Raw genomic sequence first — 22,246 nt, forward strand, 5'->3', positions numbered from 1 at the left:
GAAGATTCCCTGGAGGAGAGCATGTCAACCCACTCCAGTATTCTTGCCTGGAGAATCCCATGGACAGAGGAGCCTAGCAGGCTACAGAGTCGGACATGACTGAAGCAACTATACACACTAATACAGAATCAAATGTAGTGTTCAGTTCAGTTCAATTCAGTCACTCAGTCGTGTCTGACTCTTTGCAACGCCATGAACCACAGCACTCCAGGCCTCCCTGTCCATCACCAACTGGCAGAGTCCACCCAAGCCCATGTCCATTGAGTCGGTGATGCCATCCAACCATCTTATCCTCTGTCGTCCCCTTCTCCTCCTGCCCTCAATCTTTCCCAGCATCAGGGTCTTTTCAAATGAGTCAGCTCTTCGCATGAGGTGGCCAAAGTATTGGGAGTTTCATTTCAGCTTCAATATCAGTCCTTCCAATGAACACCCAGGACTGATCTCCTTTAGGATGGACTGGTTGGAATTCCTTGAAGTCCAAGGGACTCTCAAGAGTCTTCTCCAACACCACGGTTCAAAAGCATCAATTCTTCGGTGCTCAGCTTTCTTTATAGTCCAACTCTCACATCCATACATGACTACTGGAAAAACCATAGCTTTGGCTAGATGGACCGTACAAAATACCATATGAAAAATATTAAGAGCATTAAAAAGGCATAGGAACAGATAATTCCTAAGATGAAACACTAATGCCCAAGAAACACATGGATAAATGTTTAGCCTCATAATCAAAAAGGGTAAATGAATTAAAGTTTTTACAGACGTGAATACCTAAGGCTAATCTGGGTTCTCTGAAACAAGTGTTCTGTGTGAGCTATTGGAAAAATTCAGATGGAATCACACATCAGTGCTACTGTGAATCAGACAAAGGCACCCACAGAGTGTGAGCGAGTATAACACAGCCCATAACCCACCCCTAAGCTTGGACTGACAGGGCTGCAAGGAGATCCAACCAGTCCATTCTGAAGGAGATCAGCCCTGGGAGTTCTTTGGAAGGAATGATGCTAAAGCTGAAACTCCAGTACTTTGGCCACCTCATGCGAAGAGTTGACTCATTGGAAAAGACTGATGCTGGGAGGGATTGGGGGCAGGAGGAGAAGGGGACGACAGAGGATGAGATGGCTGGATGGCATCACTGACTCGATGGATGTGAGTCTGAGTGAACTCCGGGAGTTGGTGATGGACAGGGAGGCCTGGAGTGCTGCAATTCATGGTGTTGCAGAGAGTTGGACACAACTGAGCGACTGATCTGATCTGATCTGACGTTTGCCTAGACATTTGTAACATGTAGACATGTTATAAGTGGTAACATTTAGACACCTTATAGGTTGGTTACTTTATAGAAAACAACTTGAGAATGTATATTAAAGGTTTTAAAAGCATTCAGGACTTTTAATGTATCTGGCATACATGTAAGGAACTAAATCAAAATATGACAATGTGGATTATGTGCAAAGATGTTCACCACAGTGTTATTTCTTATAGCAAAAAAATGTCTAACAGGAGGGAATTATTAATCTGTGATACCCTCAATACTGTGGTTCATTGTAAGCCATTAAATGCTTATAAAGAACTTATGACATCATTTTAAATGGTTATAATATTAAATGAAGAAAGGAAGATGCAAAATTGTATACAGAAATGAGCTCATCAATATAAAAATAATCCAGACATAGGAACAAAAAAATAATGAAAAAAAATATCACCAAACATTAAGTCTCTAGGATGGCGCTATTATGGGTTTATATATTTTTCTTCTTTCTGCTTTGCCAGTTAAAACAAAGGGCACATATTACTAACTCATCATGTCAATTCTATTACAAACTATTTTACATATTCAAAAAGATACAAAATAATACAACAATTCCTCCACCATGGAACTTAATAAAGCATTAGAAACATCAAGGAAGACCTCTGTGCCATCTCTCTTTTCCCCATCACAATTCGTCCCCGGGGAAAACTCAACCCTAGTCCGGTGGGCACCCTTTTAGGTAGATTATGATACTTTCCCCCTGTGAGCTCTGACTTGCCTCAGTTTCCTCAAAACAGAATTCCAGGCAGTAAGTTCATTTGTATCATTTCTTTTCAGATTACATATAAGGGATGTCAAACAATACTTCTTCTCTGACTTACTTCACTCAGTATGACACTCTCTAGGTTCATCCATGTTGCTGCAAATGAACTTACTTACAAAACAGAAACAGACGCACAGACTTAAGAGAGTGAATTTATAGCTGTCGGGGGAAGGGATAGTTTGGGAGTCTGGGATGAACATGTACATCTACTATGTATGGATAAAATGGATAACCAGCAAGGGCCTACTGTACAGCACAGGGAACTCTGCTCAATGTTACGTGGCAGCCTGGATGGGAGGGGAGTTTGGGGGAGAATGGATACCTGAATATGTATGGCTGAGTCCCTTTGCTGTTTACCTGAAACTATTACAACATTGTTAATTGGCTATACCCCAATACAAAATAAAAAGTTCAGAAGAAGGAAAAAAGAACTCCAGACAACACTACTAAGTATATTTAGGTTGAAATCTGCTGAAAGAGCTCAGCTGGTAAAGAACCTGACTGTAATGTGGGAGACCTGGGTTCGATCCCTGGGTTGGGAAGATCCCCTGGAGAAGGGAAAGGCTACCCACTCCAGTATTCTGGCCTGGAGAATTCCATGGACTGTATAGGTTATGGGTCGCAAAGAGTCGGACGTGACTGAACAACTGTCTCTCTCTGCTGTTCCTACCTGAAAGCCAACCTACTGTTTTCAAATTAGAAGATTTCACAGCAAGCTAACAAAGTAACTTTGAAATACTACTACTTAGTAGAAGATATTAATAATTAAAAAAAAAAGACTCAGCCACATGCATAATATGACGCACAAAAAATGAAACCACCGGGGAGGGAGAAAAACAGGAAACTTACAGAGTTAAAGTGAGCTTTTTAATAAGACATAAGACAATGAAAAGGTTCCTTCTAGAGTGAAGAAAAGTCTGGATGGAAGCTACTTGCCAAGTATTGGCCTTTTTTTCCTTTCAGTTCAAAGCTATCCTTTATAAATACAGCAAGCAAACAGGAGCTGACAACAGCCCCAGGAGGATTCACCTCCCAGTTATTTTCAAACACTAAATGCATTCTGGGTGAGATCAAACAGTTGTGGTTAGGTTGGCAGAGCCAGGGGAGGTAAATTACTGTCAGTGTACCATTCTTTGAGGGGAGGTGTTTACTGGTGGACTCTTAGTTAACCACAGCAAGGGGCACACACATGGTGCCTTCAGCAGGTGGGACCTGACTCCCTGTGGGGAGTGCAGTGTAGGTGTTCTGGTGAAGGAAAAGTCCAGCCAGGCTTGGCTACCCATATGCTGCACCCATGTGGAGGTGGCCACATCAGACCAGGCAGAGGGAGAGGGAAACAGTTTCCTTATTAGGAAAGTAGGCTGCAAAAGGCTCAGAATCAGGAGCAGGCTGGGTTTCCCACAGAGGAGATCAGTTTGATGCTAGATGGAGGGAAAACAGCACTGGAAGTGTTTAACTTTCTGTTACCAGACTGGCATTCTATTTAGCAAACATTTAAAGCATTTATATGCTGTGAGCTGTACTAACAATTTACAGAGAGCAACTCATTTAATCCCCACAGCCTATGGTGTAAGTGCTATTACTGAATGTGTTACTGATGAGGAAACTGAGACACACTGAAAGAAACATGCCCAAGACTGGTTACCTACTTTAAGGTAAAATCTTATAAGGAATGTCCCTGTATGGGTTCTCCTTGAAGCAGCTGGAATAGTTAAACAATGCAAATCTGACTGGATTCCCTGGTGGCTCAGTGGTAAAGAATCCACCTGCCAATGCAGGAGAGATGCAGGAGATGTGGATTCGATCCCTGGGTCTGGAAAATACCCTGGAGAAGGAAATGACAACATACTCCAGTATTCTTGTCTGGAAAATCCCATGAACAGAGGAACCTGGAGGGTTACAGTCCATGGGGTCATAAAAGAGTCAGACATGACTTAGTGAACTGCATGACAACATTCAGCTTGGCGGTAGTTTAGTCCCTTAGTGGGGTCCGACTCTCTGCAACACCATGAACTATAGCCTGCCAGGCTCCTCTGTCCATGCAATTTCCCAGGCAAGAATACTGGAGCGGGTTGCCATTTCCTTTGCAGGGGATCTTCCTTATCCAGGAATCGAACTTGAGTCTCCAGCCTTTCAGGTAGATTCTTTACCGACTGAGTCAACAGGGAAGTCAACATTCAGCTTAAGACTCCCAATAACTCTTAGGGTGAAGCTCAAACCTCTCCCTAAAAGATGGAACCTTGCCCCACTGGTTTTGCAGCCCCTGTCTGGGGCTGATTTCACCCTCTTAGCTTGTTTGGGGACCTGAAGTCTCTTTGGTCCCTTAAGGCTTTGGTATGCTCTAGTCCCTCTGACGGGGTCTGCCCTGGTGGCTCAGAGGTTAAAGTGTCTGCCTGCAATGCGGGAGACCTGGGGGCTCTTATAGCCCAATTACCTGCTTAAGTGTTGCTTCTTGAGGGTTTCTAGAAATGGTAACAAAGTTTTTTTGAGTGCTTACCATATATGAAGCACTGGGCTATGTTCTCTAAGTATGGCATCTCACTTAAAATCCAATAAATTCAGTTTTTAATAAAACTCAATTAAGCAAAGTTTCAATTAAGCCTAAGGTCATGGCACCCTGTCCTATCACTTCATGGCAAAGAGACAGGGAAACAATGGAAACAGTGACTGACCTTATTTTCTTTGGCTCCAAAATCACTGCAGACAGTGACTGCAGCCACGAAATTAAAAGACACTTGCTCCTTGGAAGAAAAGCTGTGACCAACCTAGATAGCATATTAAAAAGCAGAGACATCACTTTGCCAACAAAGGTCCATATAGTCAAAACTATGGTTTTTCCAGTATTCACGTACAGATGTGAAAGTTGGACCATAAAGAAGGCTGTGCACAAAAGAATTGATGCTTTTGAACTGTCGTGTTGGAGAAGACTCTTGAGATTCCCTTGGACTGCAAGGAGATCAAACCAGTCAATCCTAAAGGAAATCAGTCCTGAATATTCATTGGAAGAACTTACGCTGAAGGTCCAATACTTTGACCACCTGATGGGAAGAGCCGACTCATTTGAAAAGACAGTGATGCTGGGAAAGATTGAAGGCAGGAGGAGAAGGGAATGACAGAGGATGAGATGGTTGGATAGCATCACCGACTCAATGCACATGAGTTTGAGTAAGGTCTGGGAGATGGTGAAGGACAGAGAAGCCTGGTGTACTTCGGGGTCCCTAAGAATTGGACATGACTGAGTGACTGAACAAGAAACTGGTGGCTACTATCATAATTCACATGGTTGACTCTTAGAAATTAAAGCATGAATTACTACAGACCCAGTTGGGATAGAAAATAACAGGGCATATACAATAGAAGAAAAGCAGTTTCAAGGCAGCAACAGTTAAGGGTCAGCTAAGACTGCAGGTCCTAAGGAAAACTATGTAAAGGCTTTCCCCTTTAATCCCAGCTGCCCAGAGGGACTTACATGCTGGGCGTTGGAGTGCATGGAGTGCATGGAGGCTAGCTCCCCCAAACTGCATGAGTTTACTCTGGAGACTGAGCCAATGAAAGTTAAAAAAAAAAAATCTAGGACATTCAATAGATTTAGAGGGTGCAATCAGGTACTGTAAATAATTACCAAGCAGTGTTTAAAACAGCCATAAATAGTTCCCTAGACAGTATTCACAACAACTGCATTATACAAGCTGACTGTAACACGGTCTTGGAAACACAAAAATAACTTAATTGGCAGATCTGTCCTGGCCTAAATTTCCAAAATGATATGGTTAGAAACTGATTTTTTAAAAATCAATTGCTATAAAGATTAGTTTCCCCCACTACCTCCTGCTTTTTTTTTTTTTTTTAATAATAAGAAAAACAAGGGAGAGGGTGGGATGATTTGGGAGAATGGCATTGAAACATGTATAATATCATATATGAAACGAGTCACCAGTCCAGGTTCAATGTGTGATACTGGATGCTTGGGGCTGGTGCACTGGGACGACCCAGAGGGATGGTACGGGGAGGGAGGAGGGTTCAGGATGGGGAACACGTGTGTACCTGTGGAGGATTCATGTTGATATATGGCAAAATCAATACAATATTGTAAAGTTAAAAAATAAAATAAATAAATAAATGGAGAAAAAAAAGAAATTAAAAATTAAAAAAAAAAAGAAAGAAAAACAACTCTATACTTAGTGTTGGCAAGGATATGGTGAGAGGGGCACTCCATTGCTGTTGGGAGCAGAAATTTGTAAAGCTTTTCTGGGAAGTCACTTGATGATATGTAACCAAAGCATTAAAATTCATATCCCTCTACCCAGTACCTTGATTTCCAAGAATATATCCTAAGCAAAAATTCAGGTTCATGGCAGTATTACTTTTTACAGTGAAAAATTAGAAGCAACCAAAGTACCCAACAGCACTATACTGGTTGAAATTCATCATGGTTTATCCAACAGCATGAATCACACTGTAAAAAAGATATTTAATGACACAGAAGAGACACCGTGACATTAATCTGTAAAGCAAGGTGTAAAAACTGTATATTCAATGTGGTACTGATTTTATATGCAAAAAAATACTAGGAAGAAACATGACAGTTATTACCATAACATTATTTCAGGGAGTGATTTAAAATTTCTTCTTTATACTACCTGTATCTCCAAAGTTTCTACACTTACTATATCATACTTTTTATCATTAACTTATGTCTGTTTGTTTTTTTTTTCTCATAATTCCCTAATGCAAATTGCTATGAAGGGACACAGAGATTTATTCCTGGATGAAATAAGCATAAGTCCCAGAAACAACATACTGAGGCCTGATTATGTTTCCATAACTTATAAAAAGACACCTGAAACTTTGGACCTCCAAATTTCTCTTTTAAAGTAAACTTAAAAATTGATAAGCCCTTCTCATTGCAAAGAACAATTTTTCTTACTGCCACCTAGTGGTAAGTATTCTAAAGCCAAAACCATATGATTCCATAGGCATTGGCCCTTGGACAAAAATTAATTCCTATAGTCACACAAGTAATTGACTCATTTTAAAATGCTGAAAAAACTTGGAAATCTTCTACTCCAACCGCTTATTTTACTGATAGGAACTGGGCTTCTAAATACATAAATCACTATCAACAAAAACATGTGCATATAGATTGAATATTTTTTTTGGAAAAAAATGCCAATTTGAAAGGCATAAAGAAAAAGTGCAAATACATCATCCTGACTGGTGATCTAAATCCTTCATGGGTGGAAAGTATAGGAACCAACACAACTGTGCATAAAACATTTTAAGTCCAATTTTGATCCATGAAGGAGTTTGGAGGACTCTGCTAAAGTTTGAAAAGCCATTTAAATATACTTATAACCATGAAAGTGAACTTTCAAGGAGAAAAGTAAATAAATCAGAGGGAAAATCCATTTCCCTTGTTTTCAGGTGTTCTTTCTTGTTCTAGCCTCATTGTATCTGTTCCATCTTGTAACAGGCAGCACATTCACAGGCGGGTTAGGAAAGTTGGAGCAGTGAGGCTGTGGTTTGGCGTAGGGTACGGGTGTGGAAGAAGGGCTGTGGTTTTTGCTCAGGCAAAGGGTTAGCAGAGCCAAATTGTGGTCAATATTCTTGAACTGAGACAGAGCACATATTTTATACTTCTCCAAACAATTTCTTCATCTGATCATTTAAGTCTTTTAGAATTTCCACCACTTTGGTCTTTATTACACCTATCTCTTTACACATATTAGAGATAAAAACTTTTGTAAACAAGGATGCCTTATTCATTCTTTCATTCTACAAACACATATTCAAGCCACTCTACTGGGTCTATTGTGATAGGAAGCCCACTACAGTCTGATGAAGGGAGACAGAGATGGAAATATCCATAATACAAGACAGAATGCATTAAGTGCTATGATGAGGGGTAAGACAATCACTGTGGGAACAGAGGAAGTGATGATTAGTTCCAACTGTAGGGTTTCAGAGTGTTCCCTGAGATGATGACTTTTGAGCTGATTCTGACAGCTGGGGAAGGAGGTATAGGAAAGAAAGAAAGAGATGGTGTATAATGTTGGCTGGGATAGACAGAGAAAAATGGCTTAGCGGGATTAGAAACGGCAACGGAAAGGGGACCATGGTACGTAGGCAAAGACACGGGAAATGCTTCTGTCACTTCGACTGTTTGAATACTTCCCTGGACTCCTAAGCATAGCCTCCCCTATGGGGCCTCAGAATATCTGGTTAAACTTGCTTCTCCCAATTTTTCTCTTTGATCCCTGTAATTTGGAAACATCAGACTCCCTGCTGGTCATCAAACTCACCCAGCCTTTTCCCCATATCATTTCTTTCTCCTGAGAAACCCAACAACCCTCACCCATCTTTAGCTGCCCAAATTATACCTATCTTTCAAAATCTATCTTTCCCCAAGATTCTTGTTCCAGTTTGCAATAGTATGAGATAGTATTCCCTGAAATCTCCATGGTATCCTATTTGTATTTTTCTCACAGTGCCTTCCAAGTTCTGCCTTGCACTGTAGTTATATTTCCTCTTTCTACTCATTAGTAAGACAGTGAAAAGGACTCTCTTACCTAGTCTTTATATTCTTTAGAGCAACTGTTAACTTGCCCTTGGCATTTCACATACTAGGTGTGCAATAAACCCAAAGTGAATTAAAACTCAATAGAATGAACTGCTCATTTACATTCACTGAAAAATAAAATTACTATAGGATTCCTTTGTGACCTCATTACACTACAAAATGAGCAATTTTCCTTTTCACGATTTCCCAAGTTTCAGTCCATGAAATACCCACAGATGATTGGAACAAAACATGACATTGCCATGCACTTTTACTTCAAAGAATTTTACTTAATTTGGCAACACTGCCTGGAATCTCGCACACTGATGTGGATATAATTTCACTGAATAATGCACTGCTCTGGAACTTCCCTGGTGGTCCAGGGGTTAAGTCTCTGCGCTTCTACTGCAGGGAGAACAGGTTCAGTTTCTGGTCAGCGAACCAGGATCATGCACACTGCATGGCATGGGTCAAAAAAAAAAAAAGACTACTGATTTGGGACCTTAAATGTTTTCATAATATCCAACTGCTGTTAAAAAATACACTGCTTTGTTGCTACTCAGCCTGTGGCAACCTATAAGAATGCCACAGTACTAACAGCACCCAGAAGGAACAGGAGAAGCAGTGAGTAGCAAGGGCCATCTTTTCTGAAAGAAGCACTGGAAAATTAAAAAACAGCCTCAAATATACTTAAATTAAAATTATACATTAAAAAATCTTTTCCCCCTGCAAACTCAAATAAGAAAGCAAAGCTTTTGTTGGTTCGATCCAATTTATTCAATTATTTTTGGCTCCAAAATTTAATCTTCAAGGTAAAAGATAACAAGAAGACTCTTGAAAGTCCCTTGGACTGCAAGAAGATCCAACCAGTTAATCCTAATGGAAATCAGTCCTGAATATTCATTGGAGGGACTGATGCTGAAGCTGAAACTCCAGTACTTTGGCTCCTGATGTGAAGAACTGACTCACTGGAAAAGACCCTGATGGTGGGTAAGATTGAAGGCAGGAGGAGAAGGGGACAACAGAGGATGAGATGGTTGGATGGTATTACCATCTCAAAGAACATGAGTTTGAGCAAGCTCCAAGATTTAGTGATGGACAGGGAAGCCTGGTGTGCTGCAGTCCATGGGGTCACAAAGAGTCAGACGTGACTGAGTGACTGAACTGAACAAGATAACATCCTTAATCTTCTCTTTTCTCAAGTTTTCACAGAAGTATCTGTTGTATTCTGACTTTGGCCAGCAGAAACGGGCCATTTTGATTAGTTGGCAGGTCCTTTCAACATATAAAATACCTGTGTCCAAACACTGAATTAGTCACTTCCTTTTTTATGTTCCCATGACATTTTATGTAAACATCTAATAAAACATTCATATTATTATCCTGAAATTGTTTGTTTACATAAGTGATGTTAAAATTCCCAATAAATCACTGCTAAGTGATCTATATTTTTCTAAATTAGATAGCATAGTGAAAATCATCTACTTTTCTTAATAATACAATCTTTTATTATCATTTCTCCTTGCCAACAAAGACATTCTAGAAACTAAACCAACATGTAAGCATCAACTAAAGATATTTCTTCACTAAAAAGAAAAGTTGCCCTCTATAAAGTACTAAAATGGCAAGAAATGTTCTGTACACAGCACTGCATGACAAAACAACAAAGATTAGTGTTATAAAACTAAACAAAAAACAAAAACCATGTACTAAAGACTGGCACAAATGAAGAAATATTCAGGTTGTAGCAAGAAAAATTCAATGTCATAAAGATGTCAATTCTCTGTCTTGCAGACTCAATATAGTACCATCAACAATTCTAAATATGATTTTTGTGGTAGAACTTCAGAAACTTTTCTAAAATTTACATAGAAAAGCAAGTAGCCAAGCACAGCACATACTAAGAGAAAGAAGAAAATTACAGAAGTAAACATATAGCTTTATTCTATTTCTATGAAGTTTAAAAACATACACAAGACCATCCCCATGGAAAAGAAATGCAAAAAAGCAAAATGGCTGTCTGAGGAGGTCTTACAAATAGCTGTGAAAAGAAGAGAAGCGAAAAGCAAAGGAGAAAAGGAAAGATATAAACATCTGAATGCAGAGTTCCAAAGAATAGCAAGGAGAGATAAGAAAGCCTTCCTCAGCGATCAATGCAAAGAAATAGAGGAAAACAACAGAATGGGAAAGACTAGGTATCTCTTCAAGAAAATTAGAGATACCAAGGGAACATTTCATGCAAAGATGGGCTCAATAAAGGACAGAAGCAGAAGATATTAAGAAGAGATGGCAAGAATACACAGAAGAACTATACAAAAAAGACCTTCATGACCCAGATAATCATGATGGTGTGATCACTCACCTAGAGCCAGACATCCTAGAATGTGAAGTCAAGTGGGCCTTAGAAAGTATCACTACGAACAAAGCTAGTGGAGGTGATGGAATTCCAGTTGAGCTATTTCAAATCCTGAAAGATGATGCTGTGAAAGTGCTGCACTCAATATGCCAACAAATTTGGAAAACTCAGCAGTTGGCCACAGGACTGGAAAAGGTCAGTTTTCATTCCAATCCCAAAGAAAGGCAATGCCAAAGAATGCTCAAACTACCGCACAATTACACTCATCTCACACGCTAGCAAAGTAATGCTCAAAATTCTCCAAGCCAGGCTTTGGCAATATGTGAACTACGAACTTCCAGATGTTCAAGCTGGTTTTAGAAAAGGCAGAGGAACCAGAGATCAAATTGCCAACATCCGCTGATTCATCAAAAAAGCAAGAGAGTTCCAGAAAAACATCCATTTCTGCTTTATTGACTATGCCAAAGCCTTTGACTCTGTGGATCACAATAAACTGTGGAAAATTCTGAAAGAGATGGGAATACCAGACCACCTGACCTGCCTCTTGAGAAACCTATATGCAGGTCAGGAAGCAACAGTTAGAACTGGACATGGAACAACAGACTGGTTCCAAATAGGAAAAGGAGTACATCAAGGCTGTATATTGTCACCCTGCTTATTTAACTTCTATGCAGAGTACATCATGAGAAACGCTGGGCTGGAAGAAGCACAAGCTGGAATCAAGATTGCTGGGAGAAATACCAATAACCTCAGATATGCAGATGACACCACCCTTATGGCAGAAAGTGAAAAGGAACTCAAAAGCCTCTTGATGAAGGTGAAAGTGGAGAGTGAAAACGTTGGCTTAAAACTCAACATTCAGAAAATGAAGATCATGGCATCTGGTCCCATTACTTCATGGGAAATAGATGGGGAAATACTGGAAACTGTGTCAGACTTTATTTTTTTGGCTCCAAAATCACTGCAGATGGTGACTGCAGCCATGAAACTAAAAGACGCTTACTCCTTGGAAGAAAATTTATAACCAACCTAGATAGCATATTCAAAAGCAGAGGCATTACTTTGCCAAAAAAGGTCTGTCTAGTCAAGGCTATGGTTTTTCCAGTGGTCATGTATGGATGTGAGAGTTGGACTATGAAGATAGCTGAGCGCCGAAGAATTGATGCTTTTGAACTGTGGTGTTGGAGAAGACTCTTGAGAGTCCCTTGGACTGCAAGGAGATCCAACCAGTCCATTCTGAAGGAGATCAGCCCTGGGAGTTCTTTGGAAGGAATGATGCTAAAGCTGAAACTCCAGTACTTTGGCCACCTCATGCGAAGAGTTGACTCATTGGAAAAGACTCTTATGCTGGGAGGGATTGGGGCCGGAGGAGAAGGGGACGACAGAGGATGAGATGGCTGGATGGCATCACTGACTCGATGGATGTGAGTCTGAGTGAGCTCCGGGAGTTGGTGATGGACAGGGAGGTCTGGCGTGCTGCGATTCACGGGGTTGCAAAGAGTCGGACATGACTGAGCGACTGAACTGAACCGAACTGAAGCAAGCTGTTGATCAGGGCTACATAGACAAGTGGCAGAACTACATATTCTTCAAACTACTTCCAGACGCAGGTTCTAAGAGACAAAGTGGAATAAATCAAATGAAATATTTCACCACTATCACAATACTTATTCTGCACCTGTTAGAATGAAGCACCCATAATTCTGAGACTTCTCAAGAAGGAAATATTATTATGATGTAGTTTGACTTCTAACTCTTCTAAAATCTGAAATCCTTCTTAATATCTGAAATAATAAGGTAGATTGTTTTCATTATATGAGATATAATGCAAATCCATTGCTGATGATAAAACTAAAAAAATCACGATGAAAATTGCTTGGAAACTTCTTTAGGATTCTCTTAAACATTTTTAAGCTTCCATGTATTTATTATTTCTATAATATAAATTACAGATTAAAAGACTGTTCAATGTGCAACTGGTACATCTAATAATAGAATTATCTATAATTAAAATGGAGAAGAAATGAGTCCTCAATTAAGGTATAGGTTTATTTCTAATGCATTCTTTCTAAAAATCAGACATGACTAAATTAGTTTAAAATTATTCTGAGGAAAAAGCCCTCATTGTTTTCATTACAAATATTTGTGATAATGTATTCTTCAGCAAAGGCATAATAATGGATGGTTAAACTTTTTATGTAATTAAAATAGGCTAAGCTTAGGACTTAACACATTATTACCTTCAAACACAAGATGGCAGTCCAAATAAATTAAGTTAAAGAATGCCAAAGAAAACAATGTCTAATTTCCAACCTAGAATGTAACAGCTTGTTTCCAACAGGTAACGGTCTTGCTTATTAGTCTTATTAGAGCATCACAGGTTCAAAGTAATAGATCTGCAACTATAAGAGTTACTTTCATTTTAATTAAATGACTGTTAAATGACTTCCAATTTTACAAAGCCTGTATCTCCTTAAGTATAAGTGGACAAAGTTTAATTCAGTGAACAACTTACTACTGAAGAAAAACTAACCATACATGAAGAACTAACTACATGAAGAAACTGTGTTGAGAAACACTTTTCTCTAATACATGGTTGGGAAGCAAAATTCAATAAGTAGTTAGTCATTGATTATTTTGCCTCCTTCATAAACCACACTCTCAGATCTCTAAAAGTTCAAACATGATTTCAAACCAGGGAAGAAGCCAGAGTATAACAGTCATTGACTGTAAATTTCAGAGACTAATCCCTTATTGGTCACAGCATTTGCAAATGTTTTCTCCCATCTGTAGGTTGTATTAGACTATATTAATGAATTTTTGTATGAGTTAAGAAATAGTGAAAAAGAAAAGAAAAAAGATCATGGGGCTTTCAAGTTAAACAGACTTTGATTTGAGTCCTAGGTACATGACCTTGGGGTAATTTGTTTTTTAATTTAACCATGTGTAGGTCTGTTCAGTTCCTTCTTCTATAAAATGCAGATTGTAAAATTGACACTATAGGTTTGCTATAAAATTGTTAGGCATACACATGGGAAGTGGCTAGCATAACATGTCAGCTCACAGCATATCCTTCATCATCAATGGCTGCTGTTATATTTTGTCTCATTTGGGTAAAAAAGGAACCTATTCCTGGGTTCTAAGTATATTTAATCTTCTCTCTCTTCACTATTACAGTCAAGGTTGGCCTCCTGCTCTCTGTCTCACCATAAATGCCTGCTTTTGCATACACTTAGATCTAACAGTGAGGGTAGCATCTCGAGGTTTGCCACAATCAAATAAGAAATGTATGAAGAGGTCCAGGAAGACCCATACGTGAAAACTGGTTGCCTCCCTCAATGTTTCTCCTGGTGTGATGTGTAAATACCTTGATCTGAATCATCTTTTTTTCTTACTACCATGCAGACAGTCCACTAAATCAAAACCTCAGGCTGAAGACCCCTAGGATCTGCTTTTCCATCAGGACCACCAGCCATCACACTGCACTGTGACCTGAGCACCTGACCACCGCCCAAACACTGGGTATTTGAACACACTGTATACTTGTCTCCTGTGCACTGCGGAGAAAATCAAGAGAACAGAGAGAAGCCCAGGTCACCCTATCACCTCCCTACCTCTGCTGGAGCCATTCCTTCCTCTTGTCACAAAAATCTACTATAACAGCAGTCCAGACAAGCTTTAGACTACCCTGTGTAGCAAGATCGCTTGAGGAGAATGAACTTGTGGTTACTAGAGTGTAAGAATGGGGGGAGGGATAGAACGGGAGTTTGGGATTGACATGTACACACTGCTGTATTTAAAACAGATAACCAAAAAGCATATTGTTAAATAATAATAAATTTTCAGATAAAGAGAAAAAAAAAACAATCAAGTATTTTTAATTGCCCCAAATTAGAGACACAAGTTCCTCTTTCTCTCCCAAAGGTCCACTTTTCAGGGATCCCAGGAAGGCAGCTATGTGTCACCGTGGCCATGGCTTCTGAGTGCGTAAAAGGTGGTATTTTTCATGCAGTCCTTCCCATAAAAAACTAACCTTGGCTCTTGCCCCTGCCTCCTACCGAACCCCCCACCCCTCTCATGCTATTTTTGCTTTTGGGCAGAGGACACAGTTAGGAAGAACCATAGGCTTAGAACTCTACTGTTCAGTCCCATGAAGAAGGGCCTGAGTTCCTGGGAAGGCAGAAATTCTTGCCCAGTGAAAGGCAAAAAACATTATTTTTCCCTTGTACTTATTATTTGTGTCCGTACTTTTAAGGCTATACAATCAGTAACACTTATATCCCTAAAACTGTTGCTACCAGTATTACCATGTAGTCTTAAAAAACTGTTTGAGCCTGTTTTCTCTAAAGATTAATTAATTCCTACTAATTTCTACTTCCTGCAGTTTCCGTTCTGTCATTGTATAAAGCGTACCTCACACCTCCCCCAAAACAATCCTTCCCTGCATGATCTGTGGACCCCTGTCTCTTTTCTTAATCTTTTTCTCATTTCACTCTGGACACTCAAAATTATGGTATGATACTCCTCTATAATTTTAAAAATAATATTACAAATACAAAGTTATAATGATATTTAAAATCAAGTTCAAAAATAATTTCTTTTAACTTAAAACTTGGTATATGTAATATTTTCACAATGGCATACTATGCATTCAGCTATGCTATTATTTGAATCCTTTGAACATCAATTGGAACAGTTATTCCCATTCCTGTTGTAGTTTTACAACCATAGCCAAAACAAATTACTGCAGACAGATTTCTGCAGCTTTTCCTTCAAAATTCTGTTTTCAACGTTTTTTTTTTTTTTTTTTTCATTTTAAAATTTATATGTCCATTGAAACCACTCCAGTATTCTTGCCTGAAAAACCCCACAGACAGAGGAGCCTGGTGAGCTATAGTCTATGGGGTCGCAAAGAGTTGGATATGGCTGAGTGACTAAAGCATACTGCAGCTTAAATGAAGTGATCTACAATAAAAATTTAACTGGCCAGGTGTTTTTAGAGTCTTTTTTTTTTTGTTTTAACTGTGAAATAAACACTCAGAAATCTGGAGAATCACAGTGGTTAAGTTTGTAAAGCGTGAAGGAAGGCTGCTCATTCAATGAACCTCCCAACACCCACTGTTTACATAGCCTACTCCACGAGCAGGATGCTGACATGACACAATTCACAGAATTTCTAAACATAGCACCAATCATAACAGAGTCTGCACTTTTTACTTTTGCTTACAGAACCTCTTGCATGCTCACTCATTAGTTCCGGGGGGCAGGGGAGAGAGGATAGAGTTGACTTTCCAAAAACCAAAATCAAAAGGCTTCAGAAAATAAGCCTGAACTTTAGTTCATAACAATCTGAATGATTCAAACAATGGCATTAAAACATATCAATAATCATGTAATGTAGAAAGACTCTAAGTAGATAGACCTGGAAGTGTATACTTTACTAAATATACTTACTATAAGCAGGTCACATGTTTGATACTTTGCCAAGCTTAAATAACCACATCCTCAATTCCCTGCACCCCTCCCCCCTTTCTACAGTATTGTGGTACATGCCTTGTAAAACCTTTGTGAATTCAATTCTGTATTTCTCTTCACCAGTTGCCTGCAAAGCTGAACTGCTAAGAACATCAGACACCTGAGCCGATGACTCTGATTTCATTACCACATTCCTTGACAGGCTTGGTGCAGCCTTCCAACCCTCCTATGCTTCTCTAGTCAGTCTGCTTGGCAACTTCCTGAGCAATTATTAATATTTCATGTTTTCTCTCTCATCACACCATGCCCCCCTTCCCTGATGAAGACCTTTCCTCATCTACAGTTGAAGAAAAAACCGCAATTAGCAAGAATCTCTCATCTCATCACCTAGTGGTGGGCAAACTCATTTACTGAGCACTCATTTTGTACCTTACTTGAAAGACATAGCAGTGAACAAGACTGCTGCACTCATGGAGTTTTTACTCTAGTAGGGGGAAGGGGAAGAGGAAATGAATAAATAAAGAGATCAACAGTGAAGTGACATGGTGTTATAGAGGAAGCAATCAGGATGCTGTGATTAGAAAAAAAAGTAGGGGAAAGAGGTGGGGGGAGAGTGGATTTACTTCAGATAAGTAAGGAAAGGCAACTCTGAAGACTGACCTTGCAGAAGGAAGAGCATTCCCAGTCAAGCAATCAGCAAATTTACAACAAATGCAAGAAAGAAAGTGCTACAGAAAAAAACCCAAGAAGGCCAGTGGACCTGGGCCGTGGTGAGCAGAGGGAAGAATGGTATGAAATGAGAATGGAGATGAAACAGGATTCCAAACACGTAGTGTTTTATAGGTTGTGGTAATAGGGACTACGGATGTTATTTCCGGTCCATCAGAATAACACTAAAGGGTGTTCTGTTGTTACTGTTCAGTTGTTCAGTCATGTCTGACTCTGCAGCTCTATGGACTGCAGCGTGCCAAGGCTTCCTTGTCCTTCACCATCTCCTGGAGTTTGCTCAAAGTCATATCCATTGAATTGGTGATGCCATCCAATCATCTCATCCTCTGCCACCCCCTTCTTCTCCTGCCCCTCAATCTTTCCCAGCATCAGGGATTTTTCCAATGAGTCAGCTCTTCACATTAGGTGGCAAAAGTATTGGAGCTTCAGTTTCAGCATCCCTCCTTCCAATGAATGATTCAAACAATGGCATTAAAATATATCAATAATCATGTAATGTAGAAAGACTCTAAGTAGATAGACCTGGAAGTGTATACTTTACTGAATATACTTACTATAGCAGGTAATTTCCTTTACAGTTGATTTCCTTTAGGAATGACTGGTCTGATCTCCTCACTGTCCAAGGGACCCTCAAGAGTCATCTCTAGCACCACAGTTCGAAGGCATCTTGGACGCTTAGCCTTCTTTATGGCCCAACTCTCACATTCATACATCATTACTGGAAAAACCATAGCTTTGACTACATGGACATTTGCCAGCAATGAGATGTGCATGCTTTTCAATACGCTTTCTAGGTTTGTCACAGCTTTCCTTCCAAGGAGCAAGTGTCCTTTAATTTCATGGATGCAGTCACCATTTGCAGTAGTCAATAAAGATGAACAGAATAAGTAGTCAATAAAGCAGAAGTAGATGTTTTTCTGGAACTCTCTTGTTTTTTCAGTGATCCAGAGGATGTTGGCAATTTGATCTCTGGTTCCTCTGCCTTTTCTAAATCCAGCTTGAACATCTGGAAGTTCTTGGTTCATGAACTGTTGAAGCCTGGCTTGGAGAATTTTGAGCATTACTTTGCTAGTGTGTGAGATGACTGCAATTGTGCTGTAGTTTGAACATTCTTTGGCATTGCCTTTCTTTGGGATTGGAATGAAAACTGATCATTTCCAGTCCTGTGGCCACTGCTGACTTTTCCAAATTTGCTGGCATATTGAGGGCAGCACTTTCACAGCATCATCTTTTAGGATTTGAAATAGCTCAACTGGAATTCCATCACCTCCACTAGCTTTGATCGTAGTGATGCTTCCTAAGGCCCACTTGACTTCACATTCTAGGATGTCTGGCTCTAGATGAGAGATCACACCATGGTGATTATCTGGGTCATGAAGATCTTTTTTGTATAGTTCTTCTGTGTATTCTTGCCACCTCTTCTTAACATCTTCTGATTCTGTTAGGTCCATACTGTTTCCATGCTTTAGTGTGCCCATCTTTGCATGAAATGTTCCCTCGGTATCTCTAATTTTCTTGAAGAGATATCTAGTCTTTCCCATTCTATTGTTTTCCTGTATTTCTTCACATTGATCACTGAGGAAGGGTTTCTTATCTCTCCTTGCTATTCTTTGGAACTCTGCATTCAGATGGATATATCTTTCCTTTTCTCCTTCGCCTTTAGCTTCTCTTCTTTTCACAGCTATTTGTAAGGTCTCCTCAGTCAACCATTTTGCCTTTTTGCATTTCTTTCTCATGGTGATGGTTTTAGTCATCACCTCCTGTACAATGTCACGAACCTCCGTCCATATTCTTCAGGCATTCTGTCTATCAGATCTAATCCCTTGAATCTATTTGTCACTTCCACTGTGTAATCGTAAGGAATTTGATTTAGGTCATACCTGAATGGTCTAATGGTTTTCCGTACTTTCTTTAAGTCTGCGTTTTGCAATAAGGAGTTCACGATCTGAGCCACAGTCAGCTCCTGGTCTTGTTTTTGCTGACTGATAGAGCTTCTCCATCTTCGGCTACAAAGAATATAATCAATCTGATTTCAGTACTGACCATTTGGTGATGTCCATGTGTAGAGTCGTCTCTCGTGTTGTTGGAAGAGGGCATTGCTATGACCAGTGCGTTCTCCCAGCAAAAGTCTGTTAGCCTTTGCCCTGCTTTATTTTGTACTCCAAGGCCAAACTTGCCTATTACTCCAGGCACCTTTTGACTTCCTACTTTTGCTTTCCAGTTCCTTATCAAAAGGACAACTGGAACCTACCAAAAAGGATATTCTACATCCAAATACATACAAGGGAAAAAAACTTACAACAAGGTGCTAGGAGGGGCGTACTTGTGATATAATCAAATCCCATACCCCTCAAGTAGGGGACCCAGAAACTGAAGAACAATTATATTGCAGAAGCTCCTCCACAGGAGTGAAAGCTCTGAGTGCCATGTCAGGCTCCCCACCCTAAGGTCCTGGCACTGGACAAGCCCCCACAGCATTTGGCTTTGAAGGCCAGTAGGGTTTGCCTGCAGGAGCTCCGCAGGACTGTGGGCAACAGAGACTCCACTCTAGGAGGGCACTTTCAGGTTCCCTAGTATACCAGGATTCAGGGGAAAAGCAGTGACTTTACAGGAATCTGGGGTTGACCAACCTGCTGGTCCTGAAGGGTTTCCTGGGGAGGTGGGGAGAAGGTAGCATTGGCTCATTCTGGGGTTATAAAAGCTGGTGGTAAACATACTGGGGACTATTCATCTCTGGGAACTCTTACTGGAGGTACACATCAAGACCCTTGCTTGGATCATTAGTGCCAAAACCTGGACTCACCCAATAGTCTATAGGCTCCAGTGCTATGATGCCTCAGGCCAAACCACCAATATGGCAGTAACACAGCACCACTCATCAGCAGACAGGCCGCCTAAAGACTTCCTGAGTACACAGCCACCTCTAGACAAGTCCCTTAACACAGCCCTACCCACCAGACACCAGACGGCCAAGGCCCAGCTCCACCCACCAGGGGGCAAGCACTGGCTGTTCCCACCAGGAAGCCTACACAAGCCTCTAGACAAAATTCACTCATCAGGAGGCAGCTACCAGGAGCAAGGAAACTACCATCCCACAGCCTGTAGAATTAAGTCTGCGAACAGAGATCAGAAACTATTCTGGGACCAGCTGATTTCTGGCTCTTGGGTGACAAGAGGAGAGTGTATTGCTGGGACACAGAGAACATCCCCTATAGAGGGCTATCTCCAAGGTCAAGAAATACAACTAACCTAACACATACATAAAAATACAAATAGAAATTTAAACAAAATGAGATCACAAAGGAATATGTTCCAGATGAATGAACCCCAGAACAACAACTCAGTGAAGTGGAAACAGTCTCTCTGAGAAAGAGTTCAGAATAACAGTTGAAAGATGACATAAGGACTCAAGAAAAGAATGGATGCACAGAGCAACAAGTTTTTGACAAATAAAAAATATAAAGAACAAACAAACAGCTGAAGGATTCAGTGACTAAAATGAAAAATACACTAGAAGGAATCAATAGCAGAATAAATGAGACAGAAGAATGGATCAGTGAGCTGGCAGAGTGGCGGAAATCACTGACACAGAACAGAAGAAAGAATGGAAAGAAATAGGGACAGTTTAGGAGACCTTTGGGACGGTGTCAAACACAGGAATATTCACGTTATAAGGGTTCCAGAAGGAAAAGAGGGAGAGAGAGGACCTGAGAAAATACTTGGAGAGGTAATAGCTGAAAACTTTCCTAACATGAGAAAGAAAGTCACCCACGTCCAGGAAGCACAGAGAGCCACATACAGGATAAACCAAAGAAGGACTGAGACACATAATAATCATATTGATTAAAATTTAAAGAGAAAGAGAAAATATTAAAAGCAACATGGGAAAAATCAACAAATAGCATACAAGGAAATCCCCATAAGATTATAGCTGATTTTTTAGCAGAAACTCTGCAAGCCAGAGAAAGTGGCAAGATATATTTGAAGTCTGAAAGGGAAAAACCTATCAGGAATACTCTATGCAGCAAGGCTCTCATTCAGATTTGATGAAAAAAATAAAAAAATTCACAGATAAGCAAAAGCTAAGAGAATTTGGCACCATCAGATAAGCTTTGCAATAAATGCAAAAGAAGTTTCTCTAAGCAGAAAAGGTCACAATTAGAAACAAGACAACTACAAAATGGGAAAGCTCATCAGTAAAGGCAAACATATAGTAAAGGAAGGAGACCATGTACACACCAATATGATATCAAAACCAGTTAATTTTGAGAGGAGGAGAGTACAAATGCAGAATGTTTAAAATGTATTTGAAGGTAAGATACCAGCAACCTAAAACAATCATGTATATACAGACTGCTATACCAATACCTCATAACTGCAGAAACAAAAATCTATATAGATGCAACACAGAAAAAGGAATACAAACACAACACTAAAGGTAGTCATCAAACTACAAGAGAACAAAAGAGGAAAGGGGAAAGAAAAAGATGTATAAAACAATTAACAAAATGGCAGAAAGAACATATGCATGCCTGCCTGCTCAGTCGTGTCTCTTTACCACCCTATGGACTGCAGCCCACTAGACTCCTCTGACTATGGGATTCTCCAGGCAAGAAATACTGAAGGGGGTTTCCATTTCCTCCTCCAGGGGATCTTCACAATCCAAGGATCAAACCTTCATCTCCTGTGTTGGCAGGCAGATTCCTTACCACAGAGCCACTTAGAAAGCCCAAAGAGAAAATACATATCAATAATTATGTTAAGTGTAAACAGATTAAGTGCCCCAACCAAAAGACACAGAATGGTTAAATGTATACAAAAACAAAACCCACATTTATGCTCTCTACAAGAGATCCATTTCAGATCTACAGACACATACAGAGTGAAAGTGAAGGGATAAAAAAAGATATTCATGGAAATTGAATTCAAAAGAAAGCTGGAGTAGCAATGTTTGTATCAGAGAAAATAGAGAAATATTTCTCTTTAAATATTTATCTTTAAAATAGAGAAAGTATTTATGAATTTCACTTCAGGACAGCCATGGTGGCATTA

The 22,246-nt window shown here is 39.9% G+C and overlaps 1 protein-coding gene across 12 annotated transcripts in view; it reads right to left on the minus strand.

Moving 5' to 3' along the window:
* FANCC (FA complementation group C) overlaps positions 1-22,246 on the minus strand; it is a 342,060-nt gene that overhangs the window by 96,695 nt on the left and 223,119 nt on the right. The gene's annotated exons all lie outside the window — the stretch shown is intronic.

The sequence above is a fragment of the Bos indicus x Bos taurus genome, chromosome 8 (genome assembly GCF_003369695.1).
Source record: "Bos indicus x Bos taurus breed Angus x Brahman F1 hybrid chromosome 8, Bos_hybrid_MaternalHap_v2.0, whole genome shotgun sequence".
NCBI lineage: Eukaryota > Metazoa > Chordata > Mammalia > Artiodactyla > Bovidae > Bos > Bos indicus x Bos taurus.